This window comes from Malaya genurostris, chromosome 2 (assembly GCF_030247185.1).
Source record: "Malaya genurostris strain Urasoe2022 chromosome 2, Malgen_1.1, whole genome shotgun sequence".
NCBI classification, from domain to species: Eukaryota; Metazoa; Arthropoda; class Insecta; order Diptera; family Culicidae; genus Malaya; species Malaya genurostris.
Genome location: NC_080571.1, coordinates 218,351,735 through 218,371,204, shown reverse-complemented (window position 1 = coordinate 218,371,204; position 19,470 = coordinate 218,351,735). Strand labels below are relative to the sequence as shown.

Sequence of the window (19,470 nt, the reverse complement as noted above, 5' to 3'; positions counted from 1 at the left end):
CGATTTCCGGTTCCGAAACTATTGTCATCGCATCGTGTCAAAACATTCAAATCCTCATTCAAAATGACTATGCAAAACTGGTACGCGTCGGTACGTACGGTTTTGCTCCGTTCGCAGCGTGCTTTGTTCAATTTCGTATAGCGTGCAGGATTGACACATTTAAATCTATAGTTTTCAAGTGAAAAATATATACATTTGTAAATTTTTATTCAATTTATACCTACTTGTTGGTGTTATTACAAAATCATGATAACGATGGTTTCCATTAAAAGTACACTTATTGCCTTTCTCATGTAGGAAGTTTATGTAATCACTAGGGAAATTGACTAGTGAAAATTGACCCGAATGGCAGTTCATCGAGCTGAGCAATGTCTGTGTGCGTATGTGTCAAATAATGTCACTCATAAAATAAAAACCTGTTTTAATCCACCTAGTGGTGTAATGATGCCATTCTCACATCTCACATATTCTCTTATATTAATGTGTGGTATTCTTCAAAACAATTTTCTTTGATTGAGAATCAAAAAGGTTTGTCAATAAACTAGTATAACCTACAGAGAGAAACAGTACTTAGGTCGGTTAGGCCATGAGGAAACGAAAAGAGGTACTTCCGAAACCGGAATCTGGGAATAATCGAAGTTGGTTCGAGAAAAGTGACTGGGATCCATGTTTGAGTCTATGGCTACAATCTTCGGTCATTCATCAAAATCCCAAGAACAAAAAAAGTAAAATTAATGAGCCAAAAAAAAACAAATGGAATCAAAACCGAGAACCAGCATAGGTAGAATTAGGTTGTTTGGTTGTCTATTGACAATGTTTGTTTTGTTTCGTCGCTTCAATTGACTGAATCCAATTTTTAACACACTGCACCCCATAATTCCGGAATCGGAAGTCGGATCCGGATGAAATTTTGAAGTTTTATATGAGACGATGAAACCTTTCATTTGAATCTAAGTTAGTTGAAATCAGACACGCCATCTCTGAGAAAAGTGAGGAAGTAATTTGAACTAAGAATTTTTTCACTAATCACACTGTAACTCCGAAACCGGAAGTCGGATTAAAATAAAACTCAGGAACTTTGTAAAGGACAGTTGTACCTTTCATTTGAATCTAAGTTTGTAAGAATCAGTTCAGCCGTCTCTGAGAAAAGTAAGTGCACTTATTTTCATTTGTTTTGCACATATCACTCTATATTCTCGGAACCGGAAGTCTGATTCGAATGAAATTCTGGTGTGAGATTATACGACTCTCAATTAAACCTAAGTTCAAGAACATCGGTTCAGCCATGTCCAATAAAAGCGAGTACAAAAAAATTTTACATACATACATACACACCCATACACACATACAGACATTTTGTGTACCCGACGAACTGAATCGAATGGTATATGACACTCGGTCCTCCGGGCCTCGGTTCAAAAGTCGGTTTTCACAGTGATTGCATAACCTTTCTACATTAGAAAGGCAAAAATCTCATAGTCCCATAGGTTGCTATTGAATTTCACCATGCTTTCATAAGGTAAAGTGTGTTTAAAATGCAAAAAAGGGTAAAATTCTTCTAGATTTGGATCAAAAACAATTTGTAGGCTATATTAGCTGTTTACTAAATGAACCTACTTCGGCTTTACTGGTTCCAAGCTCCCGGTTCCAGAAGTACCGGAAATAGTGGTTAAAAACTCTTAAACAAAACTCACTCAATTTTCTCAGAGATGATTCGATTATTATATTCAAGATAGAAAAAAAAATTCTTGACGAAATCTTCAAGTGATATTTTTGGAAATATAGGAAATATGAAAAGGCATCATTACACCATTAGGTGGATTAAAATAGGTTTTTCACATAATCTTCTTTTTTTTTTTGTTTCCATTATAGAGGTTTTAACATTGTTGTCATTCACCTCTTCGGACCAGAAAAGTTTTCTGATCCTATGTGCGGGGTTGGGAATCGAACCCAGGTGGGCTGCGTGAAAGGCATCGACTAATCCATCACGCTATACCCGTTCCCCAATTCGCATAATCTTGTTTGTAACAAGAGCTAACTAAATAGTTATTGTGCTAATTTATAGTTTGATAATAAACTTATATTAAAAATTCAATTTATTGAATTTTTACATTGATACCCCCACAACAACAAAAAAATAAACAAAATGCAATTGTACACGCTGGTTTTTCAACTAAAAACGCATATTTCCGCTAATTGGAGGCTTTATTAGATCGCATACACTACGAAAACAACCTACGAATTGAGGATTTATGACGCGCACAAATTCATACAGGAAAGAATGATAAAAACCATACTATAATAAAAATCATTTCAACGTGCACATTTCATAAGGTCACATAAACCAGTGAGAGTTTGTCTTTGTTTACTTTCTCTTCTGTTAATAACTCCTTAATGTTCAAGTATACTTATTTACAAAATATTCGTGTAGAATGAAAGACAATATTTACATTTTTCTAACAGTATCGAACATTTGTAAAATAACGCAGGTAGAGCCGAAAAAGAAAGTAAATAAAGAGAATCTGTCAATTGCTTTTAAATTCTTTTGAAATATTTACGTCGTTTCATCAACTTCGCGTTTGTTCATTAGAAGATCCAAACTCTAGCTGTCCTCTCTAGTACAATCCAAATCTGTTCTAGTACCGTCTTTTAAAAGTTTTACACTATTTCTGCTTTAGTGCCGAATATGAAATGATTCTCCTGCAAAATTAATCTGCATAGACTAAAAGATACGATAACAATCGCTTTAAGAGACGATAAGGTTACAAATTTTCTATCATAACATGTTGTTAAATTGGTGGAAGTAGATCCTAAGCTCAGGAACAACACTATACCGTTCAGCAATGCTGCATTCAAAAGCGAATCGATGCATTTTGCCTAGGTTCAAACTTGATCCATATCACTGTAGTTCAAGAGGAAATAAAAACACTCGAGCTATGAGTGGGTGTTGGTTTGTGTATCCATTTTCTTCCTTCAACAATGTTCGAGGATGGACGAGGGCGCAGTGAAGACCCGTTTAGTAAGAATGCTTGACGCTGAATTTTCCGAGCCGTCGGAAGAAAATCCACAATGAACCAGCACAAGTGACCGAACTGTTTCGAAGTGCACACCTCTTCATGCATAGCCCATATTGTGTGCTTCACTGGTGCTATGATCTCTCGAACTGTGGTTATTGTGATGTGTTACCCGCTAGAGCAGAAAAAAAACGTTCCGATGAAAGACAGTATAGTTCTATGACCACTCTTGACCTAGAACTTGAAACTCAAAAAAAAAATAGAAACAATGCAAATAATGCAACATGAACAATATTGAATCAGTGAACAAAAGAATTAGTCGCATCGCTTCAAAAAAGCAGCAGCTAAGACAATGTATATTGAAGCTGTTTTTTTTTGCTATAGCGCTTCTAGTTGTCGGATCTGGAATATTTTGACAGCAGTTTGTTTAGAACTGTTTCCTCGTTCAGTGCTGAATATCTCGTCTTGATTTAAAGATGTTATACCTACTTGGTGAAAGCCACGAACCGAAAATTAATGTTGCAAAACTCACGTCGGTAGTCAGACGTAGTCTGGCTAAAAAATCGTGAGGTCGTTGACATTTGCTTTGTTGTTATTGTTGTTGACTAAATCGACCGTATGCAACGTTTTCAGACAATTCCGTAACCTATCGATCGTAACTAAACAAATAATCGAAAGCGGTCGAAGTCGTTGAGAACGATCAGGGTAAATCCAGGGCTGGAAATTCAATGCCAACTAAAACACAATTAGAAGGATATCGCTCTATTCGGGTCACTGAAACAAAATCTAGTGACTAAACAACGTACCCGGACGTTGTACAAGTTCTTTCGAAACTACGAAAGATACATCCTCATGGATCACGGAACGTACATGAAATTCGCACGAACGCTAATGATCTGGCAATGTATTTGCAGCTGCGAACAAAATCTCTAGGTTTTCATCACAAACGAGAGTGTGAATGCCCAACCGAGATACGACAGAGGTTGAGAAAATGTGTAATAAATTAAATCGAATTTTTATTTTCACTTTTTTTCCTTTGAAGTGCAGTGCTCAGAATTGTTAATTCATTGACCTGGTTCAGAGGATTTTTTTATTCCAGTTATTAAATGGTGCAAACTTTATATCTCTGAGCGATGTTGATAAGTGGTACAGATTATTTGTTCGCATTGTTCACACTCATCAAATATTTCTTCAACCAGTTTTACAGTAGCGTACATAGGATAATTAGCGGCCGGGGCAAAATGCGATTTGCGGTCCCGAAAAAATAGTCCCTTGACATCTTTCATCACTGAAAACCAAACAAAAAAAAAGTTCCACTGATTGTTTTACCGCCTCTAAAACACGGGATATCATCAACACACTTTTAAAAAATTATTGACAAATCGATATGCTCATTTATCACTATCTGTCATATAACAATAATAACCTAGACATATCCTATCAGCCGAAAGTAAAACTTATTAGTAACTAAAATTAGCAACTCTGTTATTGATCAGAGTCAAGTGAGGTTGCAAAATGCTATGGTTTGAAGCAACATGCATGATAATAAAGGACTATTCACACATTTCAGTTCCGTGACGGTTCAGTAAAAGTGCCTCCAGTGCGCCGTCATTTTTTTTTTGTCTGAACCCTGCCGTTCCGTTTCTGTGCTGTTTCCGTTCCGGCACAGCAAATGCAGTGACATACCGACTTCAGTGAAAATAAAAAAATATCGGTGAGTTTGCCGGACGGCCGCTACACTGACGGCGAGCTGCACTGAAACGGAACGGTGCCGGATAGGTGTGAATGCGTGCATAGAAAACAAATGAAATAATATCAGTATCCGTGCACGGTGTCGTGCCGGTACTGAACCGGACCGGATATGTGTGAATAGTCCTTAACACGTTGCACAGTGGGAAAAAATCTATGGAAACCCGCAAAGAATTCTGTAACTCATGAACTAATTGAGATAGGTCAACAAACTAAAGTGTTTCTTATGTAAAAATGTCCAAGGAATTCAATGGAACGGTTTACAATGGCCGTACGAATCGCAATCCTGCTCGTTTTACCCCAAATGTACAGCAGTTTTGGGGTTTCCTATAACATTCGCTCTGTAACTTGAAAAGAAGTCTAGTGCGGTATTCTGGAATAGCATACTTTCATGTAACAAAGTGTGGAGAATCGATTAGAAGAACCCTCACTGGCCGCACGAAACGTTTTGGTGGCTTTTTTACTCCGATTCTTCCATTTCATGAGATCCTCACTATAAATCGTCCTTAAATCTTTATTTATTTATTTATTTATTTATTTATTTATTTGGAGCAGGAAAAAGTCCAGTGGAGCTGAAATAATAATCTCTCACTCCAGCAGGCATAGAACCTCCTCATCGTTTATATCAACAGATTACAACAATCCAACAGATACATGTATGTACTTAATACTATCGACTAAAACTAACCCTAGCTAACTAACTCTATAGTAAACATTCTTGCAAGTTTGCTAAATCTAGCTTATCTTATATAAAAATTACAAGGATCAGCCCCATGGGGTTGTTCGAGCCATTGATGTGGAACAAGGCAACCAAAATTTCTAATGATCGACATTTTCAATTAATCGTCACACTTTTGAATCCGCAAATGCACGAGAGTCTGCTTAGTCTTTATTATGAACCAACACCGAACACGCGAACCCAAAATATAGACTATATTTGTCATGATTTGTATTTGTTTTTTAGCCGACAAAATTACATCAATAGCCCAAATGTATGCAATTATATGTTTGTATATGCTTGCGATATTTAAGCTTCTTTTCGCCAAGCTTGTGTTCAAGTTTTGTATGCAAGTAGTTATTTTTATAGCGTTTCTCTGCCATTACTACAATTCTGCGATTTCGGTTGAAGCGATAAACCTTTTCTCATTATAAATCGAGTTCATCTTATCTAAATTAGAAATTAATTTTATGCACTCAAAATTTACCCTGGGGTAGTTGTCAATTTCTCAGGCGAAACGACATAACATGGGATTTCATCCAATCTTTCATGACACAAGATCAGGGTATACCAATTAAACCTTCAAATCATTTTATGGCACTTTTTGTCTTGCTGTGTAGCAACAACCTACCTCTAGCAAGCTACGTGTAGTACTGAAACGTTAGCTATAATTTTACTTATATTTATAGCTTCGCGTGCTTTCAACAGCTTCGCTTTTGCATGGATTGACCAATCAGAGCGCTGCTTTCCCTTTGATATATCGCTTACTCCTTCAAAACCGTCGACTATGGCAGGGAAATCCGGTATGCCGGAAATTTTTTTTGCATGCAAAACAGCGGCCCTGCTAGCTATTAATCAACATTTCAATAATATACTATTAAAAATACATGGCTATGAACATTCAAATTAATACGTAGAAATGATTAGAAAAATCAAATGGTGACATGATATTAATAATTGATACAAAATTGACTGAGCTGTAATTGTTCAAAACCTGACCACATTTCTACATGTATTTCTCTTCCACATTAAAAAAAATCTGGGGAATCGAATGAAAGAACCTACACTGGCCACACGAAACGTTTTGATGACTATTTTACCCCATTTCCTCCAATTTATGGTATTTTATTGTAAATCGGTCTTAAATCATGGTAAAACTTATTGGAAGTTTATTAAATCTAGCTTATCTTATGTACAAAAAGTCTGTAGAATGGAATGCCAGAACTGGCCGCACGAAACGTTTTGGTGGCTATGTTACTCCATTTCCTCCAATATGTGAAATTTTCATCTAAATCACCCTTAAGTCTTAAGCGAACTACGTTGAAAGCATCGAAAACTATCTTATATTATGCAAAAAAAAGTCTGGAGAGTCGAATGGAAGAACCTACACTGGCCGAACGAAACGTTCTGGTGACTATTTTACCCCAATTCCTCTATTTTGTAGTATTTTATTGTGAATCGGTGTGAAATCATGGTAAAACTTATTGGAAGTTAACTAAATCTAGCTTTTTTATAGAAAAAAGTCTATAGAACCGAATGGAATTCTTGGATTTATTTATATAAGAAACACTCTTGTTTGTTGCCTTTTTCCATGGTTCCCGATTTCTTTCCGGGTTTCCTGGGTTTTTTTCCACTGTGCGTTGTATCACATCGTGTAAACTGCATTGGTCCTGCGCCGGCCTCGTCCGAATGCAGATATACTTTATCATGTGGTTATTGCTCTGGGCAGCAGGCTACCGAGAATATTTCGAAGTTTTATCGTGTTTTGTGTTAGCAAGTACTATCTGGTGAAAATACGAAGCATGAAACGATTGATTTCCGAAATTTATAAAACTTTTGACAGCCGGCACTTGAGAGTACGATGGCAGCCTGCTCATGAATTACAATAGCCTAACCTAATATTCGCAAAGATTCACGCTATTGAACTATTCATCAAAAATTGCACCTCACTGATTCTCTAATAAAAACCTGAGCTTGTATAAACGGTTTAACGAACAATACTCAATAGATACATTGGAACATTCATAAAAACAGAACATAATTCCAATGGATCAATGAAACCAACCCTACGTTTATTGGTCTTCTACAAAAATGATTCGACACCTTGAAGGGCGGTCTCACAACAATTGGCCGGAACCGTAGCCTCGACCAATGAAAATATGAATGTCAGTATATTGTCCAACTCTTTCGTGAAATTTCGAGGAGTGTCTGAGGTTCGCCGAAAAACGCTCAATTGATCGTAGCTGAGAGACTGAGACTTAATGGGCACTGCGTAAAACTTCTTGTTTAAGGTGACAATTTCCGTCAGATATTAGTTGTTATTTTTGTTCTTCACAAGCCCCGAAAGAAATAACTGCCTGGACATTTAATTCTCGATGATTGTCAGCGACAGAAGGATCTTATTTAGGAGCCTGCCGGAAGGAGATGTATTTGATGTCATCGCAAAACAGCATAACAATGTCCATCTTGCTCCGATACTTCTCTTCAACTTCTGCTGCACTTTACGGAATCGCATCTTCGACGGCGATGAACCAGACTTCCTGTGGCTGCAGAAAAAACAACTAATAACGCAATCAATAATTTCCTGAGAGACAACACATATTAACGGTTTATAAGTGGATTCACCAACAGGTAATCATAGTAAATTATGGAAAATCGCAAAAAAATGCTTTTCAATGCATTCATTAGTGGACAGACCGACAGAATCTCCAAAACTTTGTAGACCTTTTTGTTAGTGAGTACTAAATATTATTAGTAAGCAATGATTTTAACAAAACCGTTGGAAATTTACACATGGCGTTTTCGATAGACACCGGAATATTTTTAAATTGAGCTTCAACATAGACTGCACACTATTTGAATCAATTGTATCATTAAATTTTATCAGTCAATATAATGCATTCGAACAATAATGTTTCAACACAGCACGTTAAGTCATAAAAATTCATTTTGAACATGTTGAATTTAAATTAAAAATAATTTTTTAACCTCTCCAAACTAGATAAAACGAGATATTACTTTAACACTTCAACACAGTTAACATTAGCCAAACCATACTACGCTGTACTGCACATCTATAAACCAGTTGAAAGTTAAAGTCAGTCAGGTCCAGTCGCTTGCATGTTGAAGAAATTTAGGAATAGTAGTACCCATCAGGATAAAAACAGAATGCTCTGCTGTCATTGCAGCGCAAGACTGTAGGTCAAAGAAAATCGATAGAGCCGACAGGCGAAATTTGGAAGGAGAACCCCAGTTGAACCAAAACCCAACATCTTATCGGTACACGCAAACTACAAGGTGGTACTGGGAGCGCCTTGCGAGTAGTTTCATTTTTTGGCAACTGTTGGGTTATGCTAATGTAAATTCTTTGAAGGACCAAATTGCCTACCACCTGCTCTTGCCCGAATCATTACCGCTATCAAATGATGCGTGAATGGAGAATTTGAAGGTTAAAACTTACATAATCTCAAATTGTGCAAAGCCTAGATGAACGGATTGTTCCTTTCTTGTGCTGCGCTTCGAACATTGCAAAAATGAATTTTGCATTGATTTTCTTAGTGCTGTGATTTGTTTTCCAATGAAAAACAGTGCTCGCGCGAACTGAACTACGTTTTCCAAAACACCAACTGTGAAGTCACTTTAGATCACTTCCAACCCACAATCATTAATCGCTTCTCTAGGAACGTCCAGCTTTCTCCAGCGAATAACCTGGACCACTTATGTAACAGAATTTTCCATTCGTGATTGCAGGGAAAACCGCTGAAAATCACTTTACACAACACACAAGGAACTCGGGAGTCCCAAAACCACACTAAAACACACTATCCATACTGGAAAATGTCTGCATCGCGTCGAAAAAGTTGAAAATTTCACTGTTTTGCATAGTCTGCAGAGAAAAATTTCCAACCGTGTGCGTTTTCACTAGCAGATTTGATGCGGCCGCCATTTCCAACATCAGCGACTGAAATGATCGCTGGCTCGACTTTGTTTGCTCGATTTCACCGTGAAAAGCTGCAGTTTTCCTCTCGCGACTGGCAGTACCAGGCAAATCACATGCATTTCAAGGGCGACACAACGGCGTGAGCTCGCCGGAGAGCATCGGAGCATTGAACGAGCGAAAATCGGACATTACTCTCGGGGAAACGGGAAAATGTGGGAAAACATATCACAACATTCTCAAAGCAGAGAGACTCGACCATGTGACTACCGGCTTTGTTGTCAAACAAATCAAAACCAAAACAAACAATGAAATTAGTGATTGGGCCAGTATCTTTACACACAACAACATGGTCAAGTTGTTTCACAATCAATAAAACAATTCCGATCATAACAAAGGATTTTTCATCAAGTATAGAAGAGATAAAAAATTTAGCATGCCATTGTGAAACTACGTAAACTGCCATTAGAATTGTTGTTTATAACTTGTTTGTACACAGCTGATTTTAGCGATGTTTGCGGCACATGCGCAATTCGTTGTATTTTTCACATTAGTCATTTCTACAATTTTCCACACGCGTTGTTTCTATACATTACTCAAAATTCGTTCTCCCTGTTGAAAATAATCATATGAAGTGGATAGACATGTCGGAACGAGGGGTCTCTATTCCAGTTCGAAACAGTCATATTTGCTTCGACATCCGTTGTTGATATCATAGAATGTTATCATGTCTCGTTGTCTTGTTGAGTGATACTATACAGAATTCTTTCAACGATATAAGAATAATCGTTCGAATAATAAATAATACTACTATTAACATTACTGTGTTAAAATAATTATAACAATTACCGACACGAAAAATGTCATGTGCGATAATCGTGTAAAACGCGTTCTAAGCAGGGCTTGTATTGTGAATCCTCAAACGAACGAAGCAACAAAAAACATCTGCTGTGAACACTTTGCTTGACATAGCTGAATGAGAGGCCTATATTAGAGAGAAACTGGATGCGTGAGAGTATATGCTACTGAGCAGACCAATTTCCCTTGCCAAGTAAATTGCCTATGCTCTCAGTCTCAGTTAACACATGAACTAAGCAATCCACGACAATGTAATGAAATAAAGTATTGTACGAGAAAGAAGACCTTGCTTCACGGCGTGCTACAAGACGCGAAGCAAAGTCATATAGGCAATGTTTACGGTTTATTTTTATTTATTTTTAAAGTGTAGGTTTACAGAAATCATTTTACCATAGTGTTCGCATTCCAAGACCAAATTTGATCACATTTCAAACATACTTTAAACATTTTATAGAAGAAATTTTGCATTTGAGCCCATTTTCAAAACGATCAATTTGTTTCTTGGCAGTTTACACTGTGTATATATCCTAGAAACACTAAAAGCAATGTTTAAGCAATCTTTAAATTAATATTCATCGGAACTAAAAGTTATGAATCTAATTTCCTCATAGGCATCTACAATATGAGAACCATTAATCAAATGCTAACCTCATGAAGCATAGGTCTCAGCAAGCGGGCATATTCATGAACTAATGAACGAACGAAGCAGCTCTCCTTGCTTGGGTTGCGCTGTGAATTCTACCTGACATACGAATGTGTGTGAATAGAACAGATGGTGAAACCCTTTTGTTCATACCATTCGTTGCTTCAATTTGCAAGCCCTGGTTCTAAGGAGTGTATCGAAAATAAGCTATCCACATACATTTGTCTTGTACGCATGTATTTTTGATGGTTTTTTATGCTCAGATCACAGCATGCTGTGCGTTTGGCTGTCTGCTTTCGTTTGTTTACTTATTTGTGCGGTTGAAATTCTACGTTTTCAAAATGTCGCGTATTGAAAAGGAAGTGAAAATTAAAGTTCTGGACACATGGCTAAGTGAGAAGGGTATTACTATGCGAAAATTGGCAAAGCGGTTTGGAATTCATCATTTCAGTGTTAAAAGCATCATTAATAAGTTTGGGAAACACTATTCTTTGGATAAGCTACCAGGAAGAGGCAGAAACCCCAGTTCTTCCAACCCGAAACTGGACCAGAAAGTAGTATTTCTAATCATAAAGAACAAATCAATGTCAATACGTGATTTGGCCAAAAAAGCAGGAACAAGTGTCGGAAGCAGAAAATCTCGAAACAAAGTGTAGAACAGAAGAAGCGAGCAGCAACAAGGGCCCGGAAATTGTATTCGTGTCTTTTGTAGTGTTCGGATACATGCGTTTTGATGGACGATGAGACTTATGTAAAAGAGGACTCAAAAACCCTTCCAGATTCACAATACTTTCCTGTCGTCATGGTGAAGGATGTGAGCGATGACGGATATGTCGATTCAAGTGGACAAATTCGGTCGAAAGGTACTGGTATGGCAAGCAATATGTTCCTGTGGTTTGAAGTCAACCATTTATTACACTACCGGAAGTATAAATGCAGAAATCTATCGATCCGAATGTCTCCAGAAGAGATTGCTGCCTTTATATAAGAAGCATAGTACACCTCCACTGTTTTGACCGGATTTAGCGTCGACTCACTATGCCAAAACCACTCTCAATTGGCTTGCGGAAAAGGGTATAAATTTCGTAGAGAAAAAAATCAATCCACCAAATCTCCCTCAGCTTCGACCTATCGAACGTTACTGGACAATCGTGAAGAGAGTCTTCAAAAAGACTGGTAAGGCAGCTGGGAACATGCAGAAGTTCAAAAAAATTTGAGCTAAAGCGTCCAAAAAATGTGATGCAACACTTGTCCGGGACTTAATGAAGAGCGTTCGATCAAAAGTTCAAAAATTCGTGAAGGAATAACTTAAATTTCATCTTGTTTCCATTATGCTCAAGTTTAACCTCGTACAATAATGGATCAGTTTTTAGTCACAAATTTGAAAGAAAAATTTGCGGATAGCTTATTTTCGATACACTTCTTAAGACCATCCTATGAACGAAGTATAAGGCAACACAATAGTAAAATCTGATATTCAAATTTTGTGAGAAAATACACCTTATTTTGTCGGAGTGGATCTAAACATGAGGCCTTGCCATTGGCTCTGATATGTAAGAGACTTGTTTGGTGTATGTGTTGAGTTCCCAGTTCCCATGTTTCGACGCAGGACTACGTCTTTCTTTACAGTACTGATCTGGGTGTCGTTTTCGACATTTCACACATCAAGACAAAGCGTTTCGATGTCACTCCAGATTTAATTTCTTCGTAATTTTTCCAATATTCGAATATTTGCTGTAGCTGTTTCAATGTCGTTTTCGCTTGATGCCAAACCCAACCCAGTTTCCACCCTAACCGCTGTCAAACCGTTTGTTCGAAGCCAGTATTGAACCTAGTTTCAACGTTGATCAACTGAAAATCGGGTCAGTTTTGAACCTGCTTTTAATATTAAGTTTTCTCAAAACCCCTCTGCTAAGTGCGAACCCAACGCAGCTTCGTGAAAAGTGTTTGTATGATAAACCAACCCTGGGTCAGTTTCAGTTTTCTCAAGCGAAAACGACATAAGTCTAAACACCAGGGCCGTTTCTACAGAGGGGCTGTGGAGGAACGTGCCTCCGGGCCCACGGTCTCAGGAGGCCCTTGACGGAACTCATCGAGAAAAAAAAGATCATTCTTTTTATTAGGGGCACACAAATAAATGTTGCCCTCGAGCCCATTTACACGTAAAAACGGTACTGCACACATAAAATCAACAGAATTCAGCCATACACAAAAAAAATAATGAAATTTACACAATTTGTAAATAAATAGTACTATGAAATGGACATCAGTTGAATCGAAAATTCGATTCAAAATCATGCTATATTTAAAACTATATTGGAATGCATTAACTTTTGAATGAAAATGACCATATATTTATATTTACGCTTAGTTTTGCTTTTAAAGTATATTGGAAAAAAAAGAACGGTTCAGTAACTTTATATTCAATTTCATGCTCCAAATATGCTCTGAAGATGTTGGTGAGAGCAGCACTGCATATTATTTTTAAGAAAACAGATGAGCTCGTTGATTGTCCCAGGTTGACGGTTCAATGCATAGGGCGCTGGTCTTACAAACCAGTTGTCGTATGTTCGAGCCCCGACCTGGAAGGATTCGTAGTGTCAGTAGAATCGTAGCACCAGCCATGCACTGGTTCTGTACACTCTGAATCGGATGCGAAGTCTGTTGAAACAGAAAGTCAAACTCCACTACAGGATTGTAATACCAAGGATTTGCTTTTTGGTTGATAATATAATACTGGAGTATTTGGTCGATGATAATATTACAATAAAATGCGGGGGTGGTTGCACGTTATTTACGTTATAGGATTGGGGCTAGAAAGCATCAAGCAACATATCAACATTCACTTTGATGAGAAATTCCAAAATAAGTAAGTAATAGTAAACTACAGTGAAAAGTTTTCTCTTTCATCTTGTGTTAAAAATAATGCTCTATTTTTCATAACTCGACTGCAATTTCTTGCAAAAGTAGATGCCTAAAGGTTGATATCGCAAAAAAAAACGCGTGATATGAAGATAAACAATTTTACTTTTGTACATTTTTTCTAAGAAAATGGTCAAAACAGCAGTCTTTATTTCGTTGTCTTATTTACACAATTTAAAAGGATCACGTCACGCACTTCGGAACTTTATATTGCTTGATCTAAGCATTCCAAAAAGTATATGTACCTTATAATCAAAAAAGAACCGGAATTTTCATTTTAAAATTCCCGCGCTTGTCCAATCGGTAAACTTTTATTCTCTCAACGTTGGCAACACTTTTATAAACATTCTGTCAAATTTTGACGCATATCGTACGATTAGTTTTTGTTTGGCGTCTATACAAAGAAGTTGAAAAAATTTCGTGTGGCGATTTTTATAATGGATGAAAATTTAGAACAACGTGCGTGCATCATATTTTGTGTTGCAAATGGATTTAAGTGTTCCGAAACGTTGAAAATGTTAGAAAAGGCCTTTGGTGAATCGTGTCTAGGAAAAACACAGGCATACGAGTGGTATGAACGTTTCAAAGGTGGTCGTACAAGCTTGGATCATGATGAGATCCCTGGCCGCCCAACAACATCTGTTACTGAAGAAAACATTGAATCGGCGAAGCAAATCGTGTTGCAAAATCGTTCTGTACCGATTAGAGAGATTGCTGTGTTGTTGGGTATCTCTTATGGATCAACCGAACACATTTTAACTGATGTTTTGGATTTGAAACGCGTCGCTTCTCGGTTGGTGCCAAAAAGCTGAATGCGCCGGCTCACACAGCGTTGGTTTTGTCGCAGTTTTTGGCCAAAAACTCAACCAATATCATCAACCAAGCACCGTACTCTCCAGATATGGCCCCATGTGACTTTTTCCTCTTCCCCAGACTCAAATTGCCTTTGCGGAGAACGCGTTTTGAGACCATAGAGACCATAAAAGAGAATTCGCTGCGTGAACTTCGGGCCATACCTTCGGCGGTTTATAAAACTTGTATGGTAAATTGGATCAAGCGTTGACATGCATGTATTGCCGCAGGAGGAGAGTACTTTGAAGGCGATAATAAAGAAATTTATTAAAAATTGAAATTTTGCGTTTTACCTTTTTTTATATATATAAAAAATAGGTATAGAATTCGCTCAAACTTTCGAACAATTTTCCGAGGCCCGGAGGGCCGAATGACATATACCAATCGATTCAGCTCGACGAACTGAGCAATTGTCTGTGTGTGTGTATGTGTGTGTGTCTGTATGTGTGTTGTCAACTAAGAGGTCGAGATCTCAAAGATGGCTGGACCGATTTTGATCAAACTAGTCGCAAATGAAAGGTCTCCCCGTCACCCAAAACGCTATTGAATGATTTTGAGATCGGATGCTTACTTTTTGAGTTATACAAAGTTTTATGTCAAAATTGTCAGTTTTTTGACAGTATCTGTCACAATTGACCTTTAAAACAGAATATGTTCTCAGACTTAGATTCCGCACGGTAATTGCTATCCAACAAGCCATAGATTGTTAAAATCCGTCCAGTTTTAACGGAGATATCGAAATGTTTGTGTAAACGACTTTTCCCCCTATTCCGGCAGTAGGAGTTTTGAGCGCTGTATGACAAAGAAAAATGCTTGGGAGCAACGGAAAACACGATTTTTTATACTGTTACATACAATTGTATCTAAGTACCAAAAAGACTGTGTACAGCATCCTTTTTCATGACATTTAGCTTCGGACCGATTTTAGCACGGCTCGTTTTTGGCAACATAATCGTTCGAATATGACATATGTAAACCAAATGATATCAGCATTTTCGAGTTGAAAGTAATTCCATAATTATATTGATTTAAACTACTTACAGCAATAAATGCTGGAAGAACATAACATCCATAACCATTCGTGTGCCCAAATAATTCCACTCAATTTTCTCGGAAAATTTCTTTTCTACAAATTCAGATTCATACGAAAATTCGTATGCTCCCAAACAAAGTTCCTGAATTATGTTTGGTTCTGACCTTTGGTTCCGGAACTACAGGATGATATGTGAAACGAAATCAAAATTGTATAACTCATTCTTCTCGTAGATGTCTGAACCGATCTAAGATTCAAATGAAATCTAAGAATCATCTAAGATTCAAATGAAATCTAAGAATCATCTAAGATTCAAATGAAAAGTTTCAAGATTCTATAAAATATCTTGCTCTTCAGTCAGATCCAATTTCCGGTTTCGGAGATACAGGGTGATTGGTATAAAAATGTCTATTCCATATATATATTAATCAGGTTTATCGGGTTAGCAGATTTGGATAGTCGATAAAAAAAATTAACTTTTTTCAGTTTTAGTGGTATTCAGTTGTCGATTCAGAAGGAACCTAAAAATTTAATATTCATACAAAAAACACATGCGGATTGATAAAAAAAGGTATCATCTCACTGCTAGGTGGATTAAACACGTTTTTTAATAAAATTTCGGTTCTTTTTTGATCATGTGCCGTTTGGTCTGCGACTCTGCTTCCTATAACTAGTTAAAGTTAATGTATATAAAAGTAAAATGTTAAATAACTTTTTAAGAAAAAGGCCAAATCGTACACAGTCTTCAGCTAAAATGTGTAATTTTACGATTTTAGTAATTGTTTCGAAAATAGTAGACTTTGAAAATAATCGCTAAAAAAGTTCTGTGGAAAAAATTGATTTTAAGGGGTTTCAAACGAAAATGCTTCATATATCCGAAACCTTTTCCGTTAGACCTATAGCTTCTTCGGCAAAGTTTTTTCTCATTAGAAGTTCTAAAACTTTGTAGAAGACATCGTTTTTCCATCTCTTAAGAGAAAAAGTTTGTTGAAATGAACTTTTATCACAGTAGGCTTTGTACATTTTTTGTGTGTTCAAATCACGAGATATATTTTTGTGAATGAGTTCTCTGAAGGAACTGAGTCAAGTTGCTCAACGGTATTTGGATCATAGCCTTCTTAATCTGATAAATTATGTTTTACAGTTTTTGTTCTATCAAAGCAACCACGAACAATATTTTTGACAGCTTTCAATCAGTCCCTTGACAAGTTATAAAGAGTTAGGAATAAAACTTGTTTTAATCCTCCTAGTGGTGTAGTTATGCCTTCCTCATATTACTCATAACATCATAAATATTACTGTGGAATTTACAAAAAACAACTGTTCATTGAATAAAATAAGAAAGTTTGTTCGGACTTAATCTAACAAAATATACAAATCTTGTTTACTCTGTAGAACCGAAAGTAGTATCCACAACAATTTTAGGGGTTCCGTATGAAACTGAAAAACTTTTCCTTTGATCTTATAAGTTTGTGGAAATCAATTTGAACAACTTGAAGAAAAGTGAGTGAGATCCATTTCGCAGTTTTTTATCACTATTTCCAATACTTTCGGAACCGGATTCAGATGACCGGAATAGACGAAGTTGTTTCGTTTGACAGCATACTTTTCCATATGTAAGTCAAACTAAACAGGATGAATCAGCATCATAAAACATGTAGTAGGATTATTATTATAATTATTATAATGGACACCACTACATCACCTGCACGGTATAACTGCACTACAAGCTGTGAAAATTGCATTTACATCGCGAAGGTTGAAATTCCTATCAGGCCCGTGCGCAGGAATCATCCATGGGGGGGGTTTCAAGGGGAGAGGGGGGTATCCAAAAGGCGAAAAGGCGGCTCATCCACTATATTGATAATGTAAAACGAATTCTGACAGGCTCGTGTGCAGAAATCATTGAAGCGGAGGGGGAGTCAAGTTATTTGCACTCTAATATAATAAGTACTCCATTGTTCATGAAACTTAATTTTAAAAAAAATTCTTCATGGGGGGGGTTAAAACCCCCAAAACCCCCCCCTGCGCACGGGCCTGATTCCTATGTATGTTTACTTTCCCAAATAAATTTCAATTCATTGACATTCTTTTATTCTTTCGGTCACACTTATCATAAAATAGCTGAAAATTTTATCAATCCATCGATCTTTCCTTTTCTTTATAGCGTGTACGAATTAGAACATCGTTCGTGTTGTGTTTTCTTCTTTCACGTTTCACGTACCGATGTTGTACATATTGTCATTCTAAATAGCGATTTGAAAACTTTGAAACTTTTGAAGTCGGATAAATCGGAAAAATTGCTGTGAGAAATTACATTCGAATCAGAGCGGTCAATTTGTAAAGAATTTCTTCTGTGACAGTACTTAATATTGCCATTTAATTGAAATTTTTTCGATAATACTAAACCAATAGTCTTTCGATTGCGATTCATTTCCTAATAATAAAAAATGAGAATTTAAATTTTTACTTTATATAGCATATCTGATTCTAATAAATAGCTGTACATCAAAAATTCGGATGTTTAGATAATTTTTCCTTCCAAAAGCTTCGAAAATCTTGGTAATTTGTCATATTTAAGTTACCGAACATCTTTCATGCTTGTAAGACCTGTTCGCGACAATATCTGGATACCCCTAAATACATATATCTCTAGAAACATTTCATCAACACGTGGAATATTTCGCAGACTGATGAACGTAGTCATCATCACTACCGTAGTGTAAAATCAATTTTTGGTGATACTACAGGCTTTCAGATCGAAGATGGCGTCGAAAGAAGAGCAAGTGCGAAAACAAATGTGTGCCGTCGCAACGAAAATCCGGATCTGTCAGTAAGAAAACTTGGTGGGGGTCCAGGTCGGGGCTCGAACATACGACAACTGGGCTTACAAGTTGTATTGCGAATGTTCGGCTATCTTAGAATGAGGTAGAGGAGCTTTTTAGAACGAAGAACAAGGCACAAGGCCAAGTTCCACAAAAAGGCAGGCGGTATTCCGCTCTGGTCGATCAAGCCAAAACTCATCACTACCGAAATGGCTAACAAGGAAATATACCGTGAAGAATTCCTAAAAAAGCGATGTCTACCATTTCTACGCAGCCATGACGCTCCCTCGCTATTCTGGTCTGATTTGGCATCTTACCAAAGATGTGTTGGAATGGTATAAAGCGAATGGAGTCCATGTTGCACCGAAAGAGGTGAATGTTTCAAATAAAAAACCTGTTTTAATCCACCTAGTGGTGTAATGATGCCTTTCTCATATCAATCATACTATCATATATAATACTGTGGTATTCTTCAAAAAAATTCTCTGCGATTCTTGAAAGAATAACCGAAATACAATTTTTAGCCCCCTTTACCATATATTTCCGGATCCAGAAGTCGGATCCGCATGAAATTCAGGTATTACGTATGGGACCACAGGACCTTTCATTTGAATCTAAGTTTGTGTAAATCGGTCGCGCCATCTATGAGAAAAGTTAGAACACATTTTTTATTTTTGCACATTTTACCCCATAACTCCCGAACCGGAAGTCGGATCCAAATAGAATTCAGGAATTTTTTATGGGACCTCAAGATCTTTTATTTGAACCTAAGTTTGTGAAAATCGGTTCAACCATCTCTGAGAAAAGTTAATGCGTTTATTTTCACAATTTTTCGCACATTTTACCCCATAATTCCGGAAACGGAAGTCGGATCCAAATAATATTCAGGAATTTTGTATGGGGCCACAAGACCTTTCAT

At 37.0% G+C, this 19,470-nt stretch overlaps 1 protein-coding gene across 19 annotated transcripts in view; it reads right to left on the bottom strand.

The window, feature by feature from the left end:
* The window catches only part of LOC131427610 (sodium/hydrogen exchanger 3), a 238,500-nt gene that overhangs the window by 214,234 nt on the left and 4,796 nt on the right, over nucleotides 1–19,470 (bottom strand). For 10 of the 19 annotated variants that reach the window (XM_058590964.1, XM_058590960.1, XM_058590970.1 and 7 more), the window contains exon 1: nucleotides 8,942–9,457. The exons of 2 other annotated variants lie outside the window; for them this stretch is intronic. The gene's annotated coding sequence lies outside the window, so the exon portion shown is untranslated. Of the gene's footprint in view, nucleotides 1–8,941; nucleotides 9,459–19,470 lie in introns of those variants that run through there. 7 more of the 19 variants (XR_009229294.1, XR_009229293.1, XM_058590968.1 and 4 more) reach the window with 1 other exon arrangement.